General features: G+C 35.0%; 2 long non-coding RNA genes across 2 annotated transcripts; one reads left to right on the top strand and one right to left on the bottom strand.

Moving 5' to 3' along the window:
• Window positions 1-1,914: 1,914 nt before the first annotated feature.
• LOC124312420 lies at window positions 1,915-2,286 on the bottom strand. The gene is made up of 3 exons (XR_006910495.1): window positions 2,256-2,286; window positions 2,031-2,178; window positions 1,915-1,968 (listed from the first exon to the last, which is right to left on the bottom strand). It is a non-coding gene; the product is annotated as an uncharacterized LOC124312420 (long non-coding RNA).
• A 5,188-nt stretch (window positions 2,287-7,474) lies between these two features.
• LOC124312296 lies at window positions 7,475-7,789 on the top strand. Its single transcript, XR_006910464.1, has 3 exons — window positions 7,475-7,558; window positions 7,633-7,716; window positions 7,777-7,789. It is a non-coding gene; the product is annotated as an uncharacterized LOC124312296 (long non-coding RNA).
• The last annotated feature ends 3,920 nt before the right edge of the window (window positions 7,790-11,709 follow it).

Here is an 11,709-nt window from a genome sequence, read left to right as displayed (position 1 = left end):
AAAAGATCGTGATTCTCACTAAAAAGAACAGTTATTTGTTTAATGAAATAATGTTTTTCCAACTTATTTAGAATCAATGTTAACTTATTATTCCTTATACCTTACTTTGTTCACAGAAATGTTTACAGGTAGACACAAGGCTGTTATAGACCATCAGAGCTGGGCCCATGACACGTGAAGACTAAATTTTTCCCTTACAAGGACAAAAGTAACAAGAAGATCTGGCAATGCCTAATGTTTTGGCCACCATCTTGCCATTATCAAATTATTTAACAATTGTTCCTTCATCTAAGCAACCTCGTGGTTCGCTAAGAATGAATATATGTGAATTAATCGCCGTTCATTATGAAAATCAAGTAGTTCATTTTAATCAAAAACTTTCTAGCACTAGCTCCAATAATCGTTGTTTTTGAACCAGCAGAGAGGAGACATTCGTCGTGCAACCACCAGTCCAATATTTTTGGCAAAGCCTCAATTTTTTCTTCAAATACCATTTAGTATTGAAGGAATAAGTAGTAAGTAAATTACTACTTTCCATCAGGTTCACTTAAACCACGTTGAATTTTAATTCCATCCTCAGTGTTGAATAATTGATGTGGCACTAATTACACTGGTTATTGCAGGTTCTCTTTGGTGTTTCAAGCTCTAAATACATGGTAACTCTTATGGCAGATAAGTTTTTTTATGCAAGCCACGAATTCCATTACCATTACATAAGAACACCCAGAGAGGGATGTCCATTTGAAAAGTACAATTTAAAATGTTTGAAGTAATCCAACTTGTATTCCAAATACTTTTTATATCTGAAAGTAGCCCTCAACCAACTTATCTGCTACTGACCCTTAAGCTAATATTGAAGGTAATTTAAATTGAAAAATTATTATTGTTTCCAGTGAGATAACGAAGCATTGTTTCTAAATAACAGGAGAACACAACAATCAGTCTTTTCTCAATAGAGTCGATGCAATCGTAGAAGCCAGAGTTACTATTGAAAAAATACCTTGTGATCTACCTTTCATGAAGTTGCAGGAAAAACAATCATGTAACCAAGGAACATGGGGAAAAGTTGTTAGAACTGCTGTTGCCAAGAACTAAGTAAAGAAAATATCACTCTAGTAGAGTTAAAAAGTGTAATTCTTGGTAATTATTTTTTGTGACTTATTTTTTAAGAATTTCTTATGTTTATGAACATTTAATTAATATGTAGTTGTCAGCTAGTAAATAAGGCGAGTAGAGAACATGTCTTATTGTTAAAATCTCTTTTGTGTATTAACAACATTCCAATAATTTAGCAGCAACAACAGTAATTGTTTGGGAGGAACCAGACAAGGTACATTGAGTTACCGTATCAATAATATTTAAATTGGTAAGTTAAAATGTGGTTTTTGCTTAGAGAAGTTTCTTCCATCTTCTCCTAGTTTCTTCAACTGTCTGTTGTGCTGCTTCCTTAAAAGTACCAATTAAAACTCTTTCCAAAACGCCAATTACATTTAGAAAAGCCATCTGCAAAGAAAATATAAAGCTTTAAATATCTTGATTTTGTAATGGGCAATCCCTAGTAAAACAAGTTATCTTAAGGATAACTTGTAGATATATTTACAGCTATTGTGAAGATAACTAATGATATCTTTGTTCTAGCTATACAGTGGCTAAATGTCATCTCTCTAAGATATCTTGCTAATATATCTTAAACATATCTCTAGACACCACATCGTAGATAACTATTACGGTACGATTTTTACTAAAAATAAATGGCCAAAAGTAAAAAAAATTTGAAAAAAACACTTTATTTCTTGTTTTGTAGCCATAAAAGGATTTATTTACGATACAAGTATAACAACATTTCAATTTTTTAAATTATATCTTGATTTGCATTTTGGTCTGGACCTTCGTCATCGGTAGTTTCTTAAATATGGTGGTCCATAGCAAGAAAGGAGGATAACTTGAGAAAAGACCAAAGTTGAGAATCTAAAAACAAAAATATTATATAGAAAAATAAACAACTAAATGTAATGCACTACAGAAATTACCTTAGTTAATAGTCGTTGCCTTCATTCGCCGGAACACGCATTTGATCTGCAACGAAACGCGCTTTGGCATTTTTAAGAGCACCTTTAGTTTCTTCGATTAATTTCTCATTTTCCATATCAATAAATACTTTGTTTGAGAGGATTCTTCCTATTTTATTTAAATAGGAATATTCAAATATTTAAATAAATCTGCACATGGTCCACACCAATTTCATGTTTACTCACCTTTAACAACTTGTAAGATACGACAATTGTGCACTCCTTTTTTTCCATTTCCATTGTTTACTCTTCTGTCTCTTCTCCCGAGCAATTTGACATCCTTTGAGAGGGAATCCGCCAAAACAGTCCTCCATGCTCGTTGAACGTAGTCTGCTTCAGAATTTTTCGTGTTCCTCTTTCCCAAAAGACGAAGTTTTCTTGATAGCTATTTTGGATATAAAGACAAAATGTACATGTGAAGATTTTGCATACTGAAATGTGAATAACTTTTATCTGATTCTACCAGTTTCCTTAGGTTTCCATCATTTTTCAGCAATATTTCGTAGGCTTCCAATTCTACAATACTCTTGAGAGGAAAAGAAGCGATTCCATCATGTATTTTGACGCCGCCGTCTTCTTCATCTACAGACCTCATTGATTTTTGCATCATATCCAACTTTTAATTTATTTTGGCTAAGGCAGTCATGTACTTTTCTTTGATTGGCAGGTGATTGACAGGTGATTGAGGCGGAGTAGGATAAATCGGCGGAGGATTTCCTTCGGAATCTAAAATAAAACATTTTTTAAAAAAGTAAACGCTTGCAATGAATAAATTGTAAGTAGATTACATAGCTTCAGTTGTGATTGCATTGGCCTATTACTTGACATGTGGCTAGTTGTATGGTTTGCTAATTCAGGAACAGGTAATAGTGCTGGTGGGTGATAGGAATTGTTCATTAGATGAGAATTGTAATTCCAATATGGTGGCTGCGTTCCCCAGTTATAATGCCCGGCATTATAATGTGAGACTGGATGGGAAGTTTCTGAAATCGTAAAAAATAACACAGCAAATATGTAACGCAGTTATGAAGAAATCGATGAAAAAAGCCTGTTTGGGTGATGCAATTACCCGTTTGTTCTATTCTATAGGAATGTTCATGACCACCTTGATGAAAAAAGTGCCTAAGTAACGCATGAATATGTTAAAATTAATTTAATAAAGGCATCTCAGTCTTACCAGTACCTGGCTGAATCGTTTTTTAGTATATAATTCTATATGAGACGCTGATGCTTCGTTACCTAAGCGACAGATATACAGTACCCACCAAACTATTAGGTACACCCTTCTTGTTTCAGTGCATTCTTATGGCACTACGTGTCTTAGAAAAAGTGCAAATACTACCCGAACGGCTTGGGCTAGATTTTTTTTCTTTTTTCCCTGAGTAGATCTAATGACGATCTACATTTTTTACACACACAAAATTGTTGTAGGATTAACCCCCATGGCGCTACGGTATCGTTCAGTTTATTAGGTACACCCGTTTCCCCCCATATGCGCCGTGTTAAATACGGCGTTTTCAAAAATTTACCAAAAATACTAAAAGTAAAGCTAAATTTTTTTTTTGTGCCAAAAGAAGCACAATTCTTCACTCTATACGAATATAAAGAATTATTTACAATAAAATCAACTCAGAGAACCCTTCCCTATACCCCAAAGTTTTCCACTTCAAAATTTGTCGAAATTTATAATGCCTATGGGGGCTACAGTGCAAGTGTGTAGTAAAAAGTACAAATTTTGAAGTGGACAACTTTAGGGTATAGGGAAGGGTTCTCTGAGTTGATTTTATTGTAAATCATTCTTTATATTCGTAAAGAGTACCTAATAGTTTGGTGGGTACTGTAGTGTTTCCTAATAATTAACGCACCATCATGTTACTTAATTAATTTCATAAAATAAGAAGTCTTGTTACCTGGCTGAAATAATTGTTGATAAGTTAAATCCACAGTAGACGACGAAGCTTCTGTTCGTAACAAAAAAATTGTGTTGCCTAAGTAACGCAGAAATGTAAACTATTCGTAAATGCAATTAAATAATATTGATATTATTAATTGGCTCACTTGAAATGTTCATCAGATTACTAGATGGTAATTCTGCATCATTGGGGCAACTTCCTTTATCTGAATTAGTTCCTAAAATCCAATAACAGTTCATAAGGATGTTATACCTCGATACCAGTTAATTATCAATTATCTTGCTGTGTAGCTTCTGAAGACAAATTGGTAGATCGCTTAACAACCTACAGGCCTGTTTGAGGTAAAGGAAATGAAATTCCACCTTTGAAAGACCTTTTTTTGAGAGGTTTGGTGTGACATCTTTGATGCTAACTTTCTGCATGGGTCAACTGCTTCTTCCTTATCACTTTCCATGTCGGTTGTAGTTTCACCTGGAAAGCTAAACTTTTTCTTCTTCTTTTCTCGTTTTCCTCTTACTGTGTTGCTATAACTCAGAATGGGTAGCCAGACTCAACACAGGGGAGTTTTTTTCTGGCTCCATCATATGTTCCTATTAATAAAATCAACATTAGTTATTACAATACAAATTAAATACAAGTAGTCACGCAATAGAAATGAGAAATTAATACCAAACGTTCCCACGATTTTAAAAACATTGTGGCTGTCTTAACTCTCAATATCAGGTGGTGCACCCCATTTCAGCATTTTAATCTTGTATTGGCTCAAAATTTTGCATCTGGTAAATAGAAAACATGGTCCTCTATCCAATTTTCAGCGACTATCTATATCCAGTTACCAGTACCTCTTTAGGAACTTCAACAATCAAATGAGACATAACTTGAAAGTTATGTCATAAGGGGCAGACTGGCAGAACACACAATTGTTGAAACAAGTAAGCCAATGTAATGGCGGAAGCTTGCAACGTTGCAAGTTTTAAGAAGTTGATGGTTAACATTACGATCAATATATTGCAAATTAGAATGAAAATGAGATATTAAGATTAATAAGCAAAAAAGCAAATTTATTATCTAACTTGCAATTAAAAATATGTTTTTTTGTAAAATAGTTACGTATTTCTATTTAAGTTTTTAAAATGATTAAGTATTGATATTGGTAACTACAAAACAAAGGATCGATTTTTAAGTACTTAACATGGATACGCGTAGTTTACGAAAGTTAGCGAGGTTTTCTTTGTTGGAAAAGTCAACCTAGTTGCTTAAACATCCCTGATCGGTTTTACTTCATTTCAGTTATCAGTTCTAAGGATGCAGTTCGTCGTAAATAACATTTCGATTGTGTGTAGTGAAAAGGTATTTTACAAAATATTGAATAGTACGAATATTTCAGTGTAATTAAGGTGAATTTATTACTTTATGTAGGTATTTTCAGCTAAAATTTCATAACTTCAACATTACCTACTATTCATCCAATCTATTTTCAAGACCTGGGTAAATAATACCCCAACATTAAATTTAGAGTGTCCATAACTTAGCATTCTGTGTTATCTCTTAAGGTATTTTAATTCGTATCATCACCACTTGAATTCATGTGTAGTCATCCCGTCGTTTGACAGTGAAGCACATGCAATTTATTGAAGGTATTTATAGTTTATTCTCATTGTGGCTATAACTTAGTACTCTATGTTATCTCTTTAGGTATCACAATACATATCATCAGTGTTTGGAACGTCAATTTAATTTCGTTACTTTTGAAGTTAAGGCAAACGTCATCGTCAATCGAAAACGTAAAAAAAAACGTCAACGTTACGTAAAATTTTTCCAACGTCAAATATGACGTTTAATGTAATTTGAATTGTAAATTTTTTTAAAAACTTCAGTGGATATCTTTAACCGATTGAAAAGTCTTATTTTAATATAAAATGCTAACTATCCTAACACTAACCATTCTAAAGCAGTGAAATTGCGCCAAATTGCGTGCAAGGAAAAATTATTCTTGTTTCAAGGTCGACGACGTTGCCAATTGAAATAACCAACGTCAAACGTCAACGTCACCGTCAAACGTCAAGCTAAAATTTTTCCTACATCGCAAACAACGTCAAATTTGACGTTGCCTCATGACGTTACGTCAAATTTGACGGAATGTCAACCGTTGACGTTCCAAACACTGCATATCATCACCACTTGAAGTAATATGTAGTCATCCCGTTGTTCAACTGTGAAGCACATGTGCATTACATTGAAGGTATTTTCTAGTTTATTCTTATCATTGCTTTCTCTGGGTACATAGACAATACTGTTATATAAGAGTATTACTTATCACTACTCCATTCACTATGTCATTGCCAGCTGTAATGAACTAGCAAACGTTAAAGTGTTAGTAGGTGCAAGGCAGAGAGCCCGAAGACTATGAAAAACTATTGCTGTGCAATCAAATGAGAATGACGATGAGGGTGAAAATGAGGAACCGGATAATTTTCAAATTGAAACTTTAGACAATTCCAATGAAAACATGCATGTTAGTGTCAGTTATCTTATTGCGAGCCAAGATAAACTGTTTGAGGGAGCACCAGGTGGTTTGGATGCTGTTGCTAATTTTTCTAACGATTCTGAATCTGAAGGGGGTAATAGTTCATTGTTTGATGATAACTCACGCCTTTTCAATTTAGAGCCAGAAAAGGTTGCTGATAGTTTGAACGACTTAGACGGCGATGATGATCAGGATGATTTGAATGATTGGGATTTGTATCTTGTAGATGTAGACGAGAGTTTAAGTGTCATCGATAGGCAGCAATTATTCCAAAAACGTATTGCCCATCAAGCTGTGGATTCTAACGTCTCTAGGGACAGTGTAAACAAGCTTTTGGCCTTTAGAACTAATCCTTTTCTGTCTTTTCTCCCAAAATATTACAAGACACTGTAAGGAACTCCACGTAGAGTGAACACCGTTGAAGTAAGCCCCGGACGATACTTTAAGTTTAATGTTCTTGATGGTATCACTAGTTCTTTATAGACTTGATCAATGCGTCTTTTGAATCTCGTGACGTCGTTCTAAAAATCAAAATGGGATGTGATGGAACGGTGTCCTATCGGCAGTTTTTTTCGGCACTTTGATTTTGTCGTTTTCAGCACTGATTTGTTGTTTTCGGCACTGTGTTTGTCTTTTTCGGCACCACTGCCAGGGGTTCGTTAAGTGACCACTTTTTTTGTAAGCCAATCAGTGTTGCCGAACCTCACGTGACTTTGCCCTATCACCAATAAAAAGCCTGTTTTTCCTCTGGAAAATGACAAGCTTTTTAGCTTCGTCGATTTTTTATGAAAAGATGTTAAAGCGAATTGAAAATCTTATAGCTACTGTGGCAATGTTGCATTTAAAAATTGACTATATATTTGGCAACCACTTGACGTTTTGTCGTATCTTTACACAAAAACATTGACAAAAACAACGTTGACAAAAAATGGCGAATCTTTACACCCAAGCACAACATTTAAATTATTTCCTTTTTTATGTAGAATATTGTGGCCGACTTTTTCGTGTTCCAATTAACAGCAAGGAATTCGAAACTCGCATCAAACAAGGTAAATTTAGTCTTTTGTAACATCGTTTTATTTCAAAAATTGTAAAGTACACGTTATGCATGCATTTGTTGCAGATGCCACGTTAAGGTTGGAATTTGTTAAAAAGGTGCAAGCTAAGATTGCAGAAAATGATCCCAAATTTCTCAGTTTTGAAATAAGTATTTTATTTTTATTAGTTTTATTTTTAGTATTGGTGCTAATTTCGATGTGTATTTCAGTTAGGGAAGGAGATGTTATTAAGCTGAAATTAGTCCCATCAACTTCTGGAAGTAATCGTGCTCTCTCACCAATGCCAAAAGCTGCCCAAGCCAACAATCATATCGACAAGAAAAGGAGTGCAATACCAACAAACAATTTAGTGCCGATTGCTATAAGGACTGAGGCCCCTGTCAACGAAGAGATCAATGGTACAATTATATTCATTTATCTTCTTTGTTTTTGCTTTATTCCCATATGCTATCATTTACATTTTTCATCGCAATCTTTGTATTGCACACTAAGCAGGTCAATCAAATTCAGGTGCAGCAGCTGTTGCTGGTACTGCTGGTGCTGGGGTTCAGCGATGGACTTTTGATGAAGTCAGTACCTTACTAGAATGTTATGCAATTTATGAGCCTCGTTTCTCCAAGAAGATGGAAAGAACAGCCCCTTTTTGTGGGAAAAGGTGACATACTTCAAAAATGTTGCTCTCTCTTCCTAAACTTTCATATTTTTTCCTTACTTCAGTCTTTCCTTCCTCCCTACTCCCTCTTTCCTTCCTTCCTTTTCTTACGACATTGCTATTAGTTTTTTGTCAATTGAAATATGAATTTGGTTAAACTAAATTGAACACCATTTTTCAATGCCGTTTAGGTCAATAAAGAAATGGAAAAGAGAGGAGTGAAGACTACAGCTGAAAGATGCAGTGTTAAATTTGTAGCAATGAAGAAGAGATTCAACGAGCTAAATGATCAGAATGTCGACGGTGAAAAGGGCCGAAGGGTTCAGTGGCCGTTTTTCTCTAAGATGAATGAACTTCTAGGATTGTCGGATGCCTCAACGCTCAAACACGTGCATGACGTAGGCGCTGACTCCTCCAAAATGCGGGATGATGACTCCAATCCGTCTACTCCTCCGCCACCCAAGAAGTCCAGAGCCAGGAACGCTAGGATTACCCATCCGGAATTAATATCCCGTTTAATTGAAATTGAAATGGACCGTTCATCGATGGACCAGGAATTATTAAAGGAATTAAGAGCCAGTAATGCTGCTAGTTTAACGAAAACTGAGGCTATCGTATCAGCGTCGAAGGCCTTCGAGAAACTAGCTAATGGGATGTTAAAAAAATTCCAAAATATGCAAGGCGTTGTTTCTACAGAAGTAAGAGAGAAAATTGGTCTCTAATTATATTAAACTCTTTTTATCTTTAATATTTTTCTTTAGATGAGCGTAATACATCAGTCAGAAGAGGTCGACTAATGGCAGAACACATTGAAGAAGATGAATTGTGAACGAATGAACCTCAAAACTTGTCAGAGTGCACTACCACCCCGTTTCCTTTTGTAATCCACATTTCCAAAGAATTAACCATTGTTTTATTTCGGTTATATCCTCAACTTGTACCTGATCTCATTGTGCAGCAGTAAATAAATCTTTTTTTTGTTACCATGGGATCTAACGGTTTATGTTTTGTGTGTCAAGCACAATGTTGTTTATGTCCATGTATTAAACCATAAAAATTCGTGTGTTGAAACCAAACAAAATGAAATGAATAGGCAAATACGAAAGCTCTTTCAAATATTATTTGAAATTGTATTTGTTGTTCGAGGTGTTGCGTCATATTTTCAACAATCTAAAGGAAATTAGACGATGAATTGTTATCGTATCAAAATGTCTAGCCAGCAAATTGCTGAAATATCTGCGTTGCTGGTTGCCATTGAAAACTTATTCCCGTTGAATTTAGTCGGAAAACCCAAACATTAGACGAACTCTCGCGTTTCAAAGCCACTGAATTACGTTTATTGCTTCTTCATGTTTTGCCTTTTGTGTTAAAGAAAAGGATACCTGAAGAAGTGTACCAACATTTTATGATGTTTTTCGTTGCCATTCGATTTTTTTTTGTTTAATCCGGGTGTGATCAGAGTGTGCGTATAAGGAAAACACCGTTTACGCTAACAGTCTTTTGACAGCTTTTATAATTCAGAGTCCCGAAATCTATTGGGATGCATTTATTGCTTATAATATTCATAGTTTGAGTAATTTATCTGAAGAATGTCGACGTTTGGTTGGGCTGGAAACGTTTAGTTGTTTTGTTTTTGAAAACAACCTTGGGACGTTAAAAAATTTTATGAAAAAAAGTGCCAAACCTTTAGAGCAGCTAGTAAATAAAACTATGAAAAAGCGAAAAAACCCACCAGTTGTGACCAGTTTTTACAAAAATCAAGATATGATTAAGCTGATTGGCGAGCACTCAAAAGAACCCTTGCTTCCTGGGCTTCATGGGTTGCAATATGACAAAGCGTTTTTTTCACAAATTACGATTAAGTTCCAGAAGTCCAAATAACTGTGTTGTCATCAAAGATGACACTGTTATATTGATTTGGAATTTTATACTAACTATTTGATGGTGAAATTCTCATTATTGGCCGAAAGTTCTTGGTGAACGATTTTTTTTTTACTTGAATGAATTGGATTCAACGGCCATTGGTATACAATTAGTTGACACTTTGTCAGAAAATGTTGAGTGCTGGCCATTGAAATCAGTTCGCTTCAATTCAATTAAAATTCCTGTAATTCATAAGGCTTCCCCCAATTTAAGTTTCGGAATTGTGAGATTAATGAATTTTGATGTCAGCAAAATTTAGTACATACAGGTCAGTTTTACTACAATATGTTAATTTTGATGCTGAACTTGCTAATTCGTATATTTTTTTCTATTAGGTGCGTAATATATGGATGCAATACTTCAGCCATGAAATCCGGAAGCGATCATTAATCAACTGTTCGCGTCTTATATTGTTTATAACATTTCAAACATCATGTATCAATCGTGTCATAAACAATACATCTGCATTGATTAAAATTGTATTTTATATTTGTATTTATTGTATTTCATCGGTAGCGTTATTCCCACATATGTTTTCAGCCCATAGTCAACTAAAAAATTTAAAAAATAAATATTTTATGCTGTCACAAACACGTTACAAACATACAGTACCTACCAAAAGTCTTTGGAAGCCCGAGAGGACCTTATGCAAAAACGCTGTTTTTGCAGTCCTCTAAGTACTACAGTCTTTAATCCAATGCTTTCAAATTTAGTATGTACAGTATCCTTCAAAAAAATCCGAACAGCGATTTTTTTGTTATAAGCCACCTATCCATGTATCGGGAAACTGTGTTTGGCTTTTTTACATAAATTTAGGGGGCTAGGAACAAAGCGAAAGGTGGGAAGAAAGTAATGTCTGGAATAGTCTTAGGCTCGTTGTCAATTTTTGGACAAGTGACGAGAAAACCTAAAAGCTGCAGGAATCTTGCATAAAAAGCGGGAATAATTCGTTGTTCATTTTTTCGCGCCATGACAATTCCAGACAGCCTGTCTGATTTTGTTCATATTTTTTGGGGGGATGGGGTGGAGACATGGCCAAGGGCTAATTGTGCCTGTAACTCCTTTTTTCATTCTTCCTAGTTCCCACTATTCGCTTTGTTCCTTACCTCCCGGATTTAGGTCTAAAGCCAAACAGTTTCCCGAAATATGGATAGGTGGCTTAAAACAAAAAAATCGCCGTTCGGATTTTTTTGTAGGATACTGTAGGCAGCGTACGTACGCCGCAAGGTACCCGAAGGGAATGTTAAGGGTATACTAGTTGGTATAGTAGTATTGGTATTGGTGCGGCGGAGGCTTCGCCCCGCCACCCAACGTCACACCGGATCTTGTTAAAATTAAATGTAAGTAACTAACTATCAGCACTTCTTTTACTGGAGATTGATAGCGTTTAAATGATAACATACAGTGACTTATATTCTATCGTACAATATTACTCCAACAGCTATAGTCGCTATAGTTAGTGATTACGAAATAATAACACTCGTTTTGAACTATAACCGACAGAGAACACATACTACTACTTTGACTATCAATTTTATTTTATCATACGGGCTTCAAGTCGATTTTC

Source organism: Daphnia pulicaria, chromosome 1 (genome assembly GCF_021234035.1).
Source record: "Daphnia pulicaria isolate SC F1-1A chromosome 1, SC_F0-13Bv2, whole genome shotgun sequence".
Classification (NCBI taxonomy): domain Eukaryota; kingdom Metazoa; phylum Arthropoda; class Branchiopoda; order Diplostraca; family Daphniidae; genus Daphnia; species Daphnia pulicaria.
The sequence above is the reverse complement of the archived record's forward strand: the minus strand, read 5'-3'. Positions and strand labels throughout refer to the sequence as shown.